Source organism: Corvus kubaryi, unplaced genomic scaffold, assembly GCF_017639235.1.
Source record: "Corvus kubaryi isolate FWS band 111438036 unplaced genomic scaffold, C.kubaryi_AGA036_p1.0 37361, whole genome shotgun sequence".
In the NCBI taxonomy this organism is placed as follows: domain Eukaryota; kingdom Metazoa; phylum Chordata; class Aves; order Passeriformes; family Corvidae; genus Corvus; species Corvus kubaryi.
The window spans coordinates 3,966,149-3,979,138 of NW_024581118.1; the positions used below are offsets into that span (position 1 = coordinate 3,966,149).

General features: G+C 49.4%; 1 long non-coding RNA gene across 11 annotated transcripts in view; it reads right to left on the reverse strand.

Moving 5' to 3' along the window:
• LOC121667344 overlaps positions 1–12,990 on the reverse strand; it is a 94,096-nt gene that overhangs the window by 42,970 nt on the left and 38,136 nt on the right. For 8 of the 11 annotated variants that reach the window (XR_006017030.1, XR_006017024.1, XR_006017032.1 and 5 more), the window contains 2 exons: positions 9,789–9,955; positions 8,593–8,680 (listed from right to left, as the gene is read on the reverse strand). The exons of 2 other annotated variants lie outside the window; for them this stretch is intronic. This is a non-coding gene — a long non-coding RNA (uncharacterized LOC121667344). The remainder of the gene's footprint in view (positions 1–8,592; positions 8,681–9,788; positions 9,956–12,990) is intronic. One more of the 11 variants, XR_006017023.1, reaches the window with a different exon arrangement.

The following is a 12,990-nucleotide window of genomic DNA, read 5'->3' on the forward strand; positions in this document are numbered from 1 at the left end:
GGTAACCCACATCACAAGATGCTGCAAACCACCCTACTCCTCTCTGGACTATACTTGGCTTGATCATCCCCCTCTCCCAGCTGCCACTCTATGCAAACAACACATCTCGATCTGACTAATCTCCCCTTGCGTGGAAGCTCCCCTGTACTTTAAATCACAGACTCTATCTTTTGGAGGTTTCCTACACCTTTCTCCCCAAAAGGTAGTCACAATTCCAGAAGTGGCAATTTTAGAGAGAGAACTTCCCTCACCCTCCTGATAACACATCTGATTCCTGGGACTGACCACCACTGAATGTGGGTGAGACGTCCAAACCCCACACCAACACTGGCAAAGTGTCCCTTCCCACTATTCCAGGCACTGAGGAATCAACAAAACTGTTCATGTTGTACTTTTCAGGAGGTTGCTGGAAGGGTACTTTGTCAAATCACCGGGGGGACCAACAAGACACATTCCAGAGCTTGGGGCTACTTGTATTTACTAGTAGAGCCACTACTGAGCTTATATCTTATCTACAAAAGCAAACCCAGAAACCTCTCCGTCCCAAGAGGGAGAAAACACCATTTGCACAGTACAATACAACACAACAATTCTCAGTGACATTGGCATGCTGAGCTTCCTTTTGCAACCTCCTGGTTAAGAAAAGCTCCAAAAACTGTGTGTTGTGCCATAAACAAAAGCAGAACAGCTGGAACTGCTGTGATACAGAATCCCATTTCTCTGTAGTTATTTATAAACTCTTCTTTCCAATAGTTGGGAGCTTCATAAACAAGAGCAGATCAATACACCTGAAAAGGTAGAGGCTGATCAGAGGGAATTAGATGACGTTGGTGTATGCATCTTTTGAAATAGGAAGAGAAGAGCTGATCAAAATGTGTAGGTCAGAAAGGCCTTTTTTTTCCTTTTTTTTTTCCAACCAGATATTTTCTCCATTTCCAAATAAAATTTTCTAAGTGCTTGTCTTAAAAAAAAAAAAAAAAAAAAAAAAGTGTATTTCCTTTTCTCACACCCAAGCTGAAGTAATTTCCGATTGGAAAATTTCCCATTGGAAAATGCCAGAAACCAAATTCATCATGGCTTTGGGAAGGGTGGCAGGGAGAAATGACTTGGGTCTTATTTTCCACTAATTTTTCACTCAAATCCAGTCACCACCGTTCCAAAGCTGTTGAGAAAAAGAAAAGCAAAAGCATTCTGTTCCCAGCAGAAGCAGTGCAGCTTTTGGACAGATGTGGTTATTCTTCATGTGCAAAAAACTTACGGGCTCCCGGCGGCTGAGACAGCCTGGAGATCACCCCCAGCCACGGGAACGCGGACACAGCACCGGGGTTTCTGGTCTGAGAGGCCGGAAACCGCGTCCAACTCTCCAAGCTGCCTCGGAGCCACTTCCCCAAGCTGTCTGCAATCCAAATCAAATCACATCTGACTGCAGGCCGAGTTCAGGAAACTCGATTATCCTTCTCCCCCTACGCGATGGGAGATGGCAGGTTGAGGGGAAAGAGGAGGAAGGAGTGAAAAATTAACACAAGCACTTAAGACGTTATGAAACTGCAATATGCATCTGTAGCCTGGCCCCTGGTCCTCCAGCCCATACATTATTTAACAGAAAAGAAAGCATAAATGAGCCAGAACAATAGCTAGAGGGCGGGAAAGGAATGTATATATATATATACATATATATATATTTAATTCCTTAAACCATGCCCATTAGTTTTGTTTCTTATTTAGGATACTGCATTAATCATGCTAATATTTTACAGCCGGGCTGTACACTTTAGCCATTACTTTAATCAAAGCCATCAGCGTACCCAAGAACACGCTACCAGGTGGGAATAGCTGCTACCGCTCGCTGTTAATTACTTTGCATTTTACAGCAATCAGCAGCAGGGGCTGAGATCATAATAAATTCATGACTTATGGGTCCATAAAATCATTACCGTAGGAAAATATGTTTTATCAGGCATTCGTCGGGCTGCTGCTCAGAGAGAGATTTCTTGAAGGAAATGACACCCATGAAATTAAACCGATCCTTGCAGTCAGCAGAAATGCTAATGTGGGCACAAACAGAGCTGAGGCTCATGAGGAGCGCAGGGAGAGGACGACGGAGAAGGATTTCACCAGCCTGGGAGGAGGGGAGGCACTGGGGGAAGCCTACTCACCCCAGGATAGGCGGGACAGAGGGAGGACAGGGCACTGGCAGGAAAGGGAAGAACCAAGAGGAGGATGCAGGGCTGCTAAGGAGTCTCAGCATCATCACTGTCACAGCCTGAGCCTGCAGGAACATTGCTCCGTGGCGCATCTCAGCACAGGGACACAGAGGGAATACTTACTCACACCCTTCCAACAGGAGAATCATAGGCTGACCTGAGCTGGAAGCAACCCACAAAGACCATCGTGTCCAGCCCCTGGCCCTGCACAGAATCCCAACATGAGCCTGAGAGCATTGTCCAAACACTTCTTGAGCCCTGGCAGAGAGGGATCCTGCCAGATAAAGACACACTGCTGAGCTGACGTGCAGCAGCTTCGTCAGCCCGGGCTACGTTCCCTCTCCAATGGCAGTTTTCCAGAAGGAAAATCACAAAATCACTTCGCCTAAATAATGACGCCGAGGGCTTTGCACACAGGCAACGGCAGCTTGGCCTGAACTCCCTATCCCCAAAAAGGGTCAACCAAAGGCAGGAGCTTTGATTCAATCCTCTAAAAGCCCACACAGGTTACATGGGATGTGATCAGCACAGGACCTGCTCCATACGGAGCACAGCAATGCCATTGCAGTAACATTGAGGGAGGCAGCGAAATCAAGCAGTGCCAAATTGACATAAAGAAGCAATAAAGAAGCCTCAAGATTTGAGAAGCATGAAAGGAGCCTAAATGAACTTGCTGAATATTTTCTAAGTCTTTTCTGCACTTGCATAAAATCCCATGGCACTTGCAGAGTCATTAGCCCTGCCAGTTCCTAAAAAACAAACAATAAGTTCACTTCTGATTTTTTTTCTTTCATTCTTTTTTTCAATCTAAGATCAACCGAGTTTTCTTTGGCAAGAAGCCACTGGCTCTTTAGAACTCTCATGTTTCTTGGCCTGTGAAAATGAAAAAGTGAAATGCCAACTAGAAAATACCCCCAAAATGTTAAATTGGCTAAGCCCTTGTTTTTTGCTGTTTGTTTCAGTCTGAAAATACTAAGGAAGCTCAGTCATAGCCCGTTTGTTTGGTTTATTCGCCTCTTCCAATTACACTGTGCAAACAGGGAACATTATTTAGTGTTATTTAAGCATGAAATTCTAACAGATCATTTTAAATATCAAGGCCCTAAATATAGATCTTTCTATCAAGGCATAGCAGGTCTAGATCTACTGGTTTGTTAGCAGCCACCAGGGTGGGCAGAGGATGGGAAAACCCCGGTGGAGAGCTCCATGTGTGAGAGATTTGTTCCTTTCCTTCCTGGGATTATGAAAGTCTGGGCAGTTTGGCTCCAGGACTGCACTGCTGGGGCTGGTATCTGAAGGAACATGGAAGCAGAACCAACAGTGTGGCCCGAGCACACCTGATACCCCCAGAACATCCTGCACAGTGCTCTGGGCTCTGCCACTCCTACAGGGCCCAGAGGAGCAACACCAGCCGAGAGTCACCGGGGATCTCCAGGGAAGATCCCTCTGGGTCTCACCTCCATGAGACACGGGCTGTAAGAGGGGTTTTGTTATGCCCTTCAGCCCAGGTGGTTTTCGGACACAAAAAGGAACGGCTCTGTGTGGTGCCTGCACGCCCATTCCATGGAGAATGGGCCCCCACACCCCCCTTATGGCTAAATCAGGATTCCTGGTCAGACCACATCACGGTTCCCTCTCCCAACACTGCACCTGGATTTCTTTCCCTTAAAATCTAGGGAGACATGGGAAAATACAGAGGGCACGGAACACCCAGCCCATGCTGGCCAAAAGGAGAACACGTGGACCTGCACCGTGGGAGATGCTCCCAGGTGTAGTTGAAGCTTTCCAGAGATTTCCACACCATAGCCCAATAAGCCAATACCACACAGAAATAACAGCCCCAGAGCTACGTTAGCCTGACACCAACCTTCATCCAGATTCCAGCTGCCTTGGGCTACACCAAAATGTCCTTGCTGTCCTACCTGGGGCCCCAGAGCAAGCCTCAGGGCTCGGGTTGCAGAAATGCTTATACCAAAACCTCCTGTGCAGCCCCATCAGCCACAGGAAACAACCCCAAGCCCACTCCCCAGCCCTCCTTCCAGGCCAGTGCCGGATAAGAGGTGATGTGCCAATGAAAACTCTTTGTGCAGAACAAGCTGTGGCTAAGAGCAGGTTGTGGCAGAGCTCTGCTGTCCCCAGACATGCTGCTTTTCTTTGCACGCTGCCTTTACCTTAAGAAACCCCAATCACTCTAATCCCTGGGAGTAACTTGTTCCACACACAGCCCAGGCAGCTGCTCACTGCTTGGCATTGCCAGCCTGGCTTCAGCCCTGGCTGAGGGAGCAAGGAGGAACCAAGACCTGCAGCCAGGTGCTCCATCAGCCCCTCAGGAGCTCCTGAACAACCAGGGCAAGCAAGCCACAGCCTCTCTGTGTGACAAACTGGCTTTCTTTGGGTTTGCCTCTCTCACCAATCCCCTTCCTACCTCTCCAAGGAGCAGGAATGATCCAAATCACATTCCAACGTCTCCATGTGTCAACACTCTCCAAGATTCAGAAGGGCAACAAAACACAGTGAGCCATAAGGAAGACACTTGCCTGGAAAACACCACACTCCAGCCAAGCCTACCTTCACCCTCCAGGAATTAGGCCAAATTACCTGAGCTGGACCATCCTGTGTGGCCCAGGGCTGGACCACCACCCTTCTGCTTCCCTATAGTGGGTTCCAGGTTGACAGTTCCTACTGGGGCCGTAAGTAACTTCATCTGACAGGTACTGCAGCCTGGAGATTTCCCCTTTAAGGCCCTACCCAGCTATAAATATCCTTTTCTTCTTCAGGGAAAGAGCGTCGGACCCAAAGTGTATGAAGCTTCCTGACAGGCTGGGAAAAGAGAAGAGGTTTAAATGTCAGCTAAAACAATCTTCATTTTCTTTTCTAAATTTGTAAAGCTCCCCGAGTCACTGAAGTGAGGAATTTGCCTGTTTGAAGTTCAGCCTGAAAATCCTTTTGCAAAATATTTGCTGAAACACAATAATGTTGGAATTGGAGGGGATTAAAACGGTCCTTGCCCCATCCCCCTGAAGCCCCTCTTTAAGAGGGTTTCTGTAAAGGCAGACTTAGGTCCCCACATCTTGAAGGCACGATACAAAGGAGAGAGGGAAGGAAATAAAAACGTAAAGCTCCTAACATCACTATTATTGAAATGCCTCATTTGACATTTTGACTGTTTCAATTAGCTAACAAGGAACGCTCCACTTAATCCACCCGCAGATACCGAAAGAAACCGAGTCTTTCCCTTCCCCCATCCCACATCCGGCCTGGCAGCTACTTCCCAGCCTCCTGAGAAATCCCAGCCTGGGTGATGGCTCCTGCCCCAGGCAGCCAACAAGGCAGAGCATACCCAGCCCAATGCTGGCTGACATTAGGGAGCATCCTTCCCTCAAACCCTGGGCACAGCATCAGAAAGTGCAGGGAGGAAGCAAAAGGGCACCCAGAAAAACCACTGCCAGTGCCTTTCCTTACCATTTTGGGGAACACAAGGGCAATGTGGTACTGTCAGACCAACAGAGGAGCCTCTCTCCCTCATTAGGATTAATCAACAAGGAGCCCTGGCTGGTTTGAACCGCACCGAGCTGAAAAATTACCCTCAATGATTCAGTACCCGCAAGAGAGGATGAAACACTGTGAAAACATTTCCCACCTCCTGCACACGGTTCTGGGCTAATTCGATTGGGTTCCTTTTATTTCTCCAGGATTTATCCGCCGCTGTGATTTTCCACCAAGGGAGCCGAAGTGCCAGGAGCTCTCGTGTCAGCACGTGGAACAGCCAGAGCCTTCCTCCACAGAGCCTTTTACAACCTTTAAACACACACACACACACACACTCCCCATCCCACGGGTGAGCTCCTGCCTGGGAGGGGACTCGTGGCCATTACAGGGGAGATGCTCCACACTCCATAAAGTCAGGGCGGTCGCCTTCGGCTGGGGGAGCTCTCGGGAAGATTGATTATCCTAGCAGGAGCACTTTCTTTGCTTTGGGCAGGAAAACAATTCACCAGCTCTTCCGTGGCTGGACTTTCACAGACAACTCTGCAGGCACCACCAAGAGGATTTTCTCCCACGTTTGGAGGCGGAGGAGTGGGCAAGGAATGATGCACACAAAGCCACGCAGATGTTTGATGTCCACGGGACAGCACCTCATCCAAAACACTGGGGTCCTGGAGGCAGTAGGCCCTTACAGCCCCTTACAGGCAATGCTGTCCACCTTTCTTCATATTTGAAGGGATCAAGAGACTGAAAAAAGCCCCAGTGCTGGGTTAATGGTTGGACTTGATGATCTTGGAAATCTTGTCTGGCCTTAATTATTTAAGTGGATTTAGGTGTGGAGAACTACCTGTGACGCCACCTGGTCTAACTACAAGGACTTTCGGGTCCAAACTGGAACGCCTGGAATCTGGCAGGGAGGAGTAGGAGCTGCCTGACAGACTGCAGAGCAAGGTGGAGGCAGTGCACCAAAAGTCAGCAAAAGCCCTTTTTTTGGTGTGTAAGACCCAGGTTTCTCTTTTTCTTCCATAAAGAAGGTCTGGCACAAGTGATGGGACAAATCCTGCCCACTTTATGCCAACCATGACCTCAGCCTGTTTGTTCTGTCCCAACTGACAGCAACACCCTCCATGGGAGAAGAGCAAAATTAGGGCCATTTGGAATAGCCTGTTCCACTGCTACTTAATTAACTCCCACACCTGCGGCAAGCCTATGGTAACAAGAGATGCAATTTCCTCTGCCCATGAAAATAAACATCACAAGAGCACAAATGTTTCCAGGATCACCTCAGCAGAACCTGTCTTCCTTTTGCACAGAAACCAGCTGGCTTTCAGAGCTGTGTCAGATGCCCTCAGCTCCTGAACACCAAGCTACCTTCCATCGTGGGGCTCTCCTCAGCAAAAGGCTTCTGCTGTAGTTCAGGAAAACATATGCGTGTCAGGCAGCACTTAACTGAGTGTGAGACTGTGTGCCAGGAGAACAAAGAGTTTATCCAGGTGCACAAAGGCTTTGTGGGAAACTGACCCTAATCCTCTCCTGAAATACTTTGGCTACCTTTGAGCTCCCAGCCCCAACAAAAGGCACACATGCCATCATAAATAAGACTTGTAAGAAACCCTACATCCAACCTCTGAGCAGTGCTGGAGTTACTTCAAATAATCACTCCTGCTTAGCTTCGCTTTAAACTGGTCCCAGTGCTTCCCTGCTCCAGGACCACTGGAACGGATCACTGCCCTTCTGCTTGTTGCCAGTCTCCCAAGCTCATGGATAGCCCACAACCAGCTGTCCTTGTGCCAACATCTGCTTTCTCTAAATAGTTCTTCTTCCAGAGTACATCACCTCTTAGCACTGATTTTGTGAAGCCAAACTCGGGGTGTGATAGGATCTGCGTGATCCCGAATTTCTCTGCAGGCTCCTTTATAAGACTGGCCACAGTATCCCCATTATTCCTGGCGTGGTCTCACCACTCCAGCTGACAGCAGGGCTAACATTTCCCCCAGCAACATCCCAGTGGGGCTTCCAACAATCCCTGTTACTCCAGCCTTGGCTGTGTCTTGTCACCCTGATGAATCATAGAATATTCTGAATTAGAAGGGACCCACAAGGATCATCAAAGCTCAACTCCTGGTCCTGCACAGGACATCCCCAACAATCAAGGAGCACATCCAAATGCTCCTTGAGCTCTGGCAGCTACGGGGCTGTGATCATGGCCCTGGGGAGCCTGTTCCAGTGCCCAACCCCCTCTGGGTGAAGTACAGTTTCCTAATATCCAGACTAAACCTCCCCTGACACAGATTCATGTCATTCCCTCAGGTCCTATCACTGCCTCACCCAAGCTTTGCTCCTCCGCTTTCCCACCACAGAAATACAGCACAGAGAGCTGGAAAGGTCCTTAATTCCTGGGAAAGGCAGCTGAAGTCTCACCAACTCAGCCCAGTGCCCAGGATCTCCCTTACCCACTAATAGAGCCATACCCTCATGGAAAAAAAGCACCACTGGGCCTGCAGAAGGGACCTGGCAACAAGTTCTCCATCCCAATCTCCCAGACAATCCATAGGCACCAAATACCTGCTGCATCCCAAGCAGGGGTGCCTCTATTAATCACAGCCCTCTGCAGTTAAAGTTATTTAATTCAGAGGTGACAGAAGCTGCTCAGCTGTTTATGTCCAAGGGTTAAACTTGCCCCAGTCGCACACTAAACACATTTTTTACAATCTGGCAGTGATCCTTGCCTATTAAGCATCTCTGGCTTCAGAGAAGAGGTATTGATTTATCTCGCTTTTATGGCTGGAGGTATTTATTCCTATTTGCTTTCTCGCTTCTTTACCCCAGCTGGGATGGGGGAACGAGGAGGAGAAAAAAAAAAACATTACAAAGCTGGTGGAGCCAAGAGGTGATGACTCACAGTTTTCTGATGGAGGGCACGAAGGCTGGGACAAGGGAGGTGGGGATCAGCTCTGGGGCTACGCCAGACTTTGTCACAGGGTTTATTTCTGCAATGAAAAGAGGAAAATCTGTGGCTGGAAGAAAAGGAAATCACATCAAACTTCAGAGGGAAGGTTCCTATCGAAGTTGTGTCCCTATAGGGTGCTTTGTGAGTTAGAGCTTGATTGATTTGTACCAGCTAAGGACCTCAGCAAATCTCTCCTGTGGGAAGAATCTCAACGCTTTCCCATATCTTAAAGCCAATCTAGAAAGGAAGATAAAACCATACAGCTGCAAGAAAGAGCACGGACTAACATCCCTGATTTTAGCCCACTCCCCATTCTGCCACAGACAACCATTTCCAGGCAAGGCTCCCAGGCAGGGCCCCCACTCCAGTGTCTAACACTGTGTTTCCATCTCTTCCTGTTACAGCCGACGCTGGGATGTGGCTGGCTTTGTTCCAGAGGGCCAGTACAAACACAGACTGGCATTTGCACCCTTCCAGATGTTTCTTTGCACACAGTGAGGTGCCATGAGACGCCTGAGGATGTGAAGAAAGCAACAGGAGGACAGTTCAGACCCTCCAATAGAGCAGATGCTCTGGCTCATGGCACGACTCCCATCTCATATGCCCAGCTCGTTCTGCCTCCCAGTCGGGAGTTTGCTTCTCAGAAATGCCAAAAAGTCACTCACTATAAAAAAACCAATCACATCCCTTTGCAGCAGCATCCAGTGTCAATGTATCAGCCTTAAGCTCTGCCACAGAACCTTCTCACAACACAGGACCAGGCAGAAAGCATCCTGCTCTCCTGTGGCTGACTGGACTGTTTTGGGGATATGGTTTAGAGGTGAACACAGCAGTGCTGGGTTACCAGCCAGATCAATGATCTTAGAGGTCTTTTCCAGCCTTAACAATTCAATGATTTTGGTTGCAGGCATGTTTGAGGAGACGATGCTTTTCACTCCCACATGCAGGCAATGCAGATTCAACACAAGCCTATGGGCTGTAGGCACCATCTTAGGATTTCTGGAAGCACAGTTCACGTCTTCGTTTCTGAAATTCCATAGCACAGGGCTTGGGGACCGAAAGTGAGCAAAGGCCTGACTAAACAGGGAAGGATGGGGGAAAGAAGGGGAGGAAAGAGCCAGGGGCTGTGGGGAAGAGGGCAGGAATACCTGGACAGGAGAGATGGAGCAGGTCCTGCTGCAGCAGGGAGAGCTGAAAGGCATTTGAGGGAGGTGGGAGGCGCACTTTCGAAGTTCTGGAGTAAGAAGGGTTGAGAGTTTGGAACCCCATACAGAGCAGCAGCAGCCCTGGAGCACAGAGCACTCCAAGTCACGGCCTGAAAGAATAAAAAAACAAACAAAAAGCTACAGTAAAAGACTTCTGGACACAGCACAGAGCCACTGAAAGACCCTTCTTTGCACCCCACTGAACCTGCAAAGCCCAGGATCTCCCACCAGTCCCAAAGGCTGCAAATCTCTCCTAGAAGAGCCTTGTGTGTCCTCTGACAATTTAGCCTAGCTAAATTTGAACTCCCACCCTGTTTGTTTGTCATCCCTCCCGCTTCCAAGAGGAGCCCGCGCTTCCATCCGTCAAACACAAGGTGCAGAGAGAGAAGGAATGAAAGGAAGAGGTGGGCTGGTGGCAGAGAGCACGGAGCCGCCACTGAGCGCAGCCGGTTCACGCTTCATTAGCATCCTCTCTCACCAAGCTGCGAGCACAGCCTTGCAGTCTGGCTACACGCAGACAGGCAGGCAGGGAAGGAGCACATTTCCATTTGGAGCCCATCTCCCCCCTTCCCAAACCCGGCTAACCCCCGTGGAGGCTTCCTTGGGCTCAAAGGTGCACGCTTCTGCTCCAGCATCTCCCGCACTAGTTAAATACACCTCCAGGCAAACGTCAGGAGCGAGCCCGGTTTGAAACTTACTGTGTTGTCAAGATGACAAGTGCTGTGCCAGGCTGTTAGTCTCTGCTGCCCTTCCTGGGTCTGTTCACCCTCCCCTTCTCCTCATTAGAAGTTCCCTTGATAAACCTAGGCTGGGTATTTTTTTTTAATCATTTAAATGTTTTCTTAACTTCAAAACATCAACAGCTGCAGGACTGAAAGAAGAAGAACGATGTTTTTACACCAATACAGACAGAGATTCAGCCTGCTACGAGACAGCAGGATGGGTTCATGGACGGGGAAGAGCCCCAGTGTATTGTACTCATGTGGCCACAAGCAGGAGCCCAGCCTGGAAGTCTCAGCTCCCCATGGGCTGCTGCTGGCTCACCCAGCCTGGCAATCCTGATGAGGGAGTTGGGAGCATGTCAGCACATCCTGCAGCCTCGTTTAGCTCAGCTTTCTCCATTCTCACATCTAGTATGATCTTCAAAGCCGCCGGTTTCTGTCCTCCACACAACAGCCTCCACAACCCCAACCCACGTTCATGTGAGGCTGGCATCAAGGATGGACCCAGAGTCTGAATGACGCCCATAAGCATAACAGCACAAAGCAAAAAGTCCTGAGGAAGGAGCCCACAAGCCAGGCAGGAGCACAGACTGACAGACAGACATCTGGAAGCCCAAAACACAGGCTCAGTCACTGCTGATGTCAGCATGAGACTGCAGTAGCCCACAGGACAATTTGTCTCGTTGTGCTCAGTGCCTTTGCCTTCAGTAAATTCTGCCCCTCTCCATGTGGCAGCCTCGGGGTGAGGGGGCCAGGCCCTCACCCCCTTCCTCCAGCACCCTCGCAGGGAGAGGCACTGAGGATTGACTGTTCTTGGTTCTCTGCAGGACAGACAGCAGGGGAGGGTTGTTAGATTGGCTTTCTCCTTCCTGGCCTACTTCTCAGTCTCTGTGTCTCCATGTCCTTGGACTTCTGCTCTTGATTACTGGATCTTTTATTCTTATTGGTTAAGGGTTTGAGAAGCACAAAGAAGCTCCCCTTGAAAACAAGGTGAAGCACTGAACCTTCCTACAGGCCTCTTCTATTACACTCACCTGCCTGGGTTCCTCACAGCAATAAAAGAACTCCTTTTCCCTGTCAGATGGGCTGGAAAGCATCTTCACTAGCAGCCCAACTCCTGGAAGAGCTTGCTTTAAGTCTTGGCCGAGCCATTGAACCAAAGCAGCTTGAGATGGAAGATGAATTACACATTCTCCTCTTGCCTTTTTTGACTCCAGTGGCTCTCACAGCCTCTCCAAGCAGCAGCAAGTCCTGCAGCTGGGGCTAAGTGGTCAGAGGAGTCTCCCGCCCTCAGCTGGGCTCTTCCTGTGTGGTTCTCCAGGGCTGGCTCCCACCCCTTCCACGAGCACACACAGCATCTGGCACCGGGTCTCCAGCCTGAGCAGGGGCTTCTTGGTACCACTGACAAATAAATAACCGTGATTAGCTCCTCTAAATGAGCATTCCCATCTTCTAAAAAACATCGTAAAAAAGGAGAAATGAGCCTTAATTCACTTTTATTGTCACAACTGACATGTTGCAAGATCTTAATTGGACTGAAAAGAGTTTCCAGTAAGGAGATGCTGTTTAACTAACTCATTAGCAGCAGCCTGACAGAGAAGGATGCTCCAGCTTTAGGAAAGGGAAAAGAAAAAACAGATCCCACTGATTCTCCACCTGCCCATGCCCCCAGACAGCCCCAGGAAGGAACACAGTGAAGAGCCTCTTCTTTACCTCAGGCACACAGCAGTGTGCAGCACACACCCATTCAAACATCTGCCCTGTGTTCCCTTCCCCCAATCAAGAATGACCCCAGAAAGGGACCTGTGGGCAGCTGCCCTCAAACTGAAAATATTTGAGTCCTTCACTCCTATGCACTACCTCCAGGATATTCAAAAGTTCCTGAGCAACAAGGGCTTCACCTCTTCTCCAGAGCTGTTTCCACCCTGGGGCTCTCACAAGGTCTTGGGAAGCAAGGCAAGGAGTGTTCCTCATCTGTCTAGCTCCTAGCTCCTCATCTGTCTCCCAACAAGCAGCGGGACTGCTTTGCCTCACCGACAGAAGAAATATATCAACCCAGAGACTGATAAAACATCACCCCAACAAGGCAAACTTTCCAGCAAATTCTGAACCCCAGGGACAGGAATGGAAAACACTGTGCAGGTGTCACAGCCAGCCCAGCATCAGCTGCACCCCGGCACCTCTGGCTGGGACAGACAGACAGCTCTGCGCCAGTTGTTCCACCCAGCAGATCTGGAGCAGTGCCTGGCTGGTTTACTCCAGCTCTCTCTGTCCCAATGCAGATAAATTTAGTTTTCTGCTCTCGCTGCCTGGGGAAGAGTAGGGAGGGGGAGCTGACATCTTTCAAACGAGACCTTAAAAATAAGCTGTCTGCATGTCTGGACGTTGAAGAATCCCAGGCAGAGCTTTGCCTGGGTAAAAGA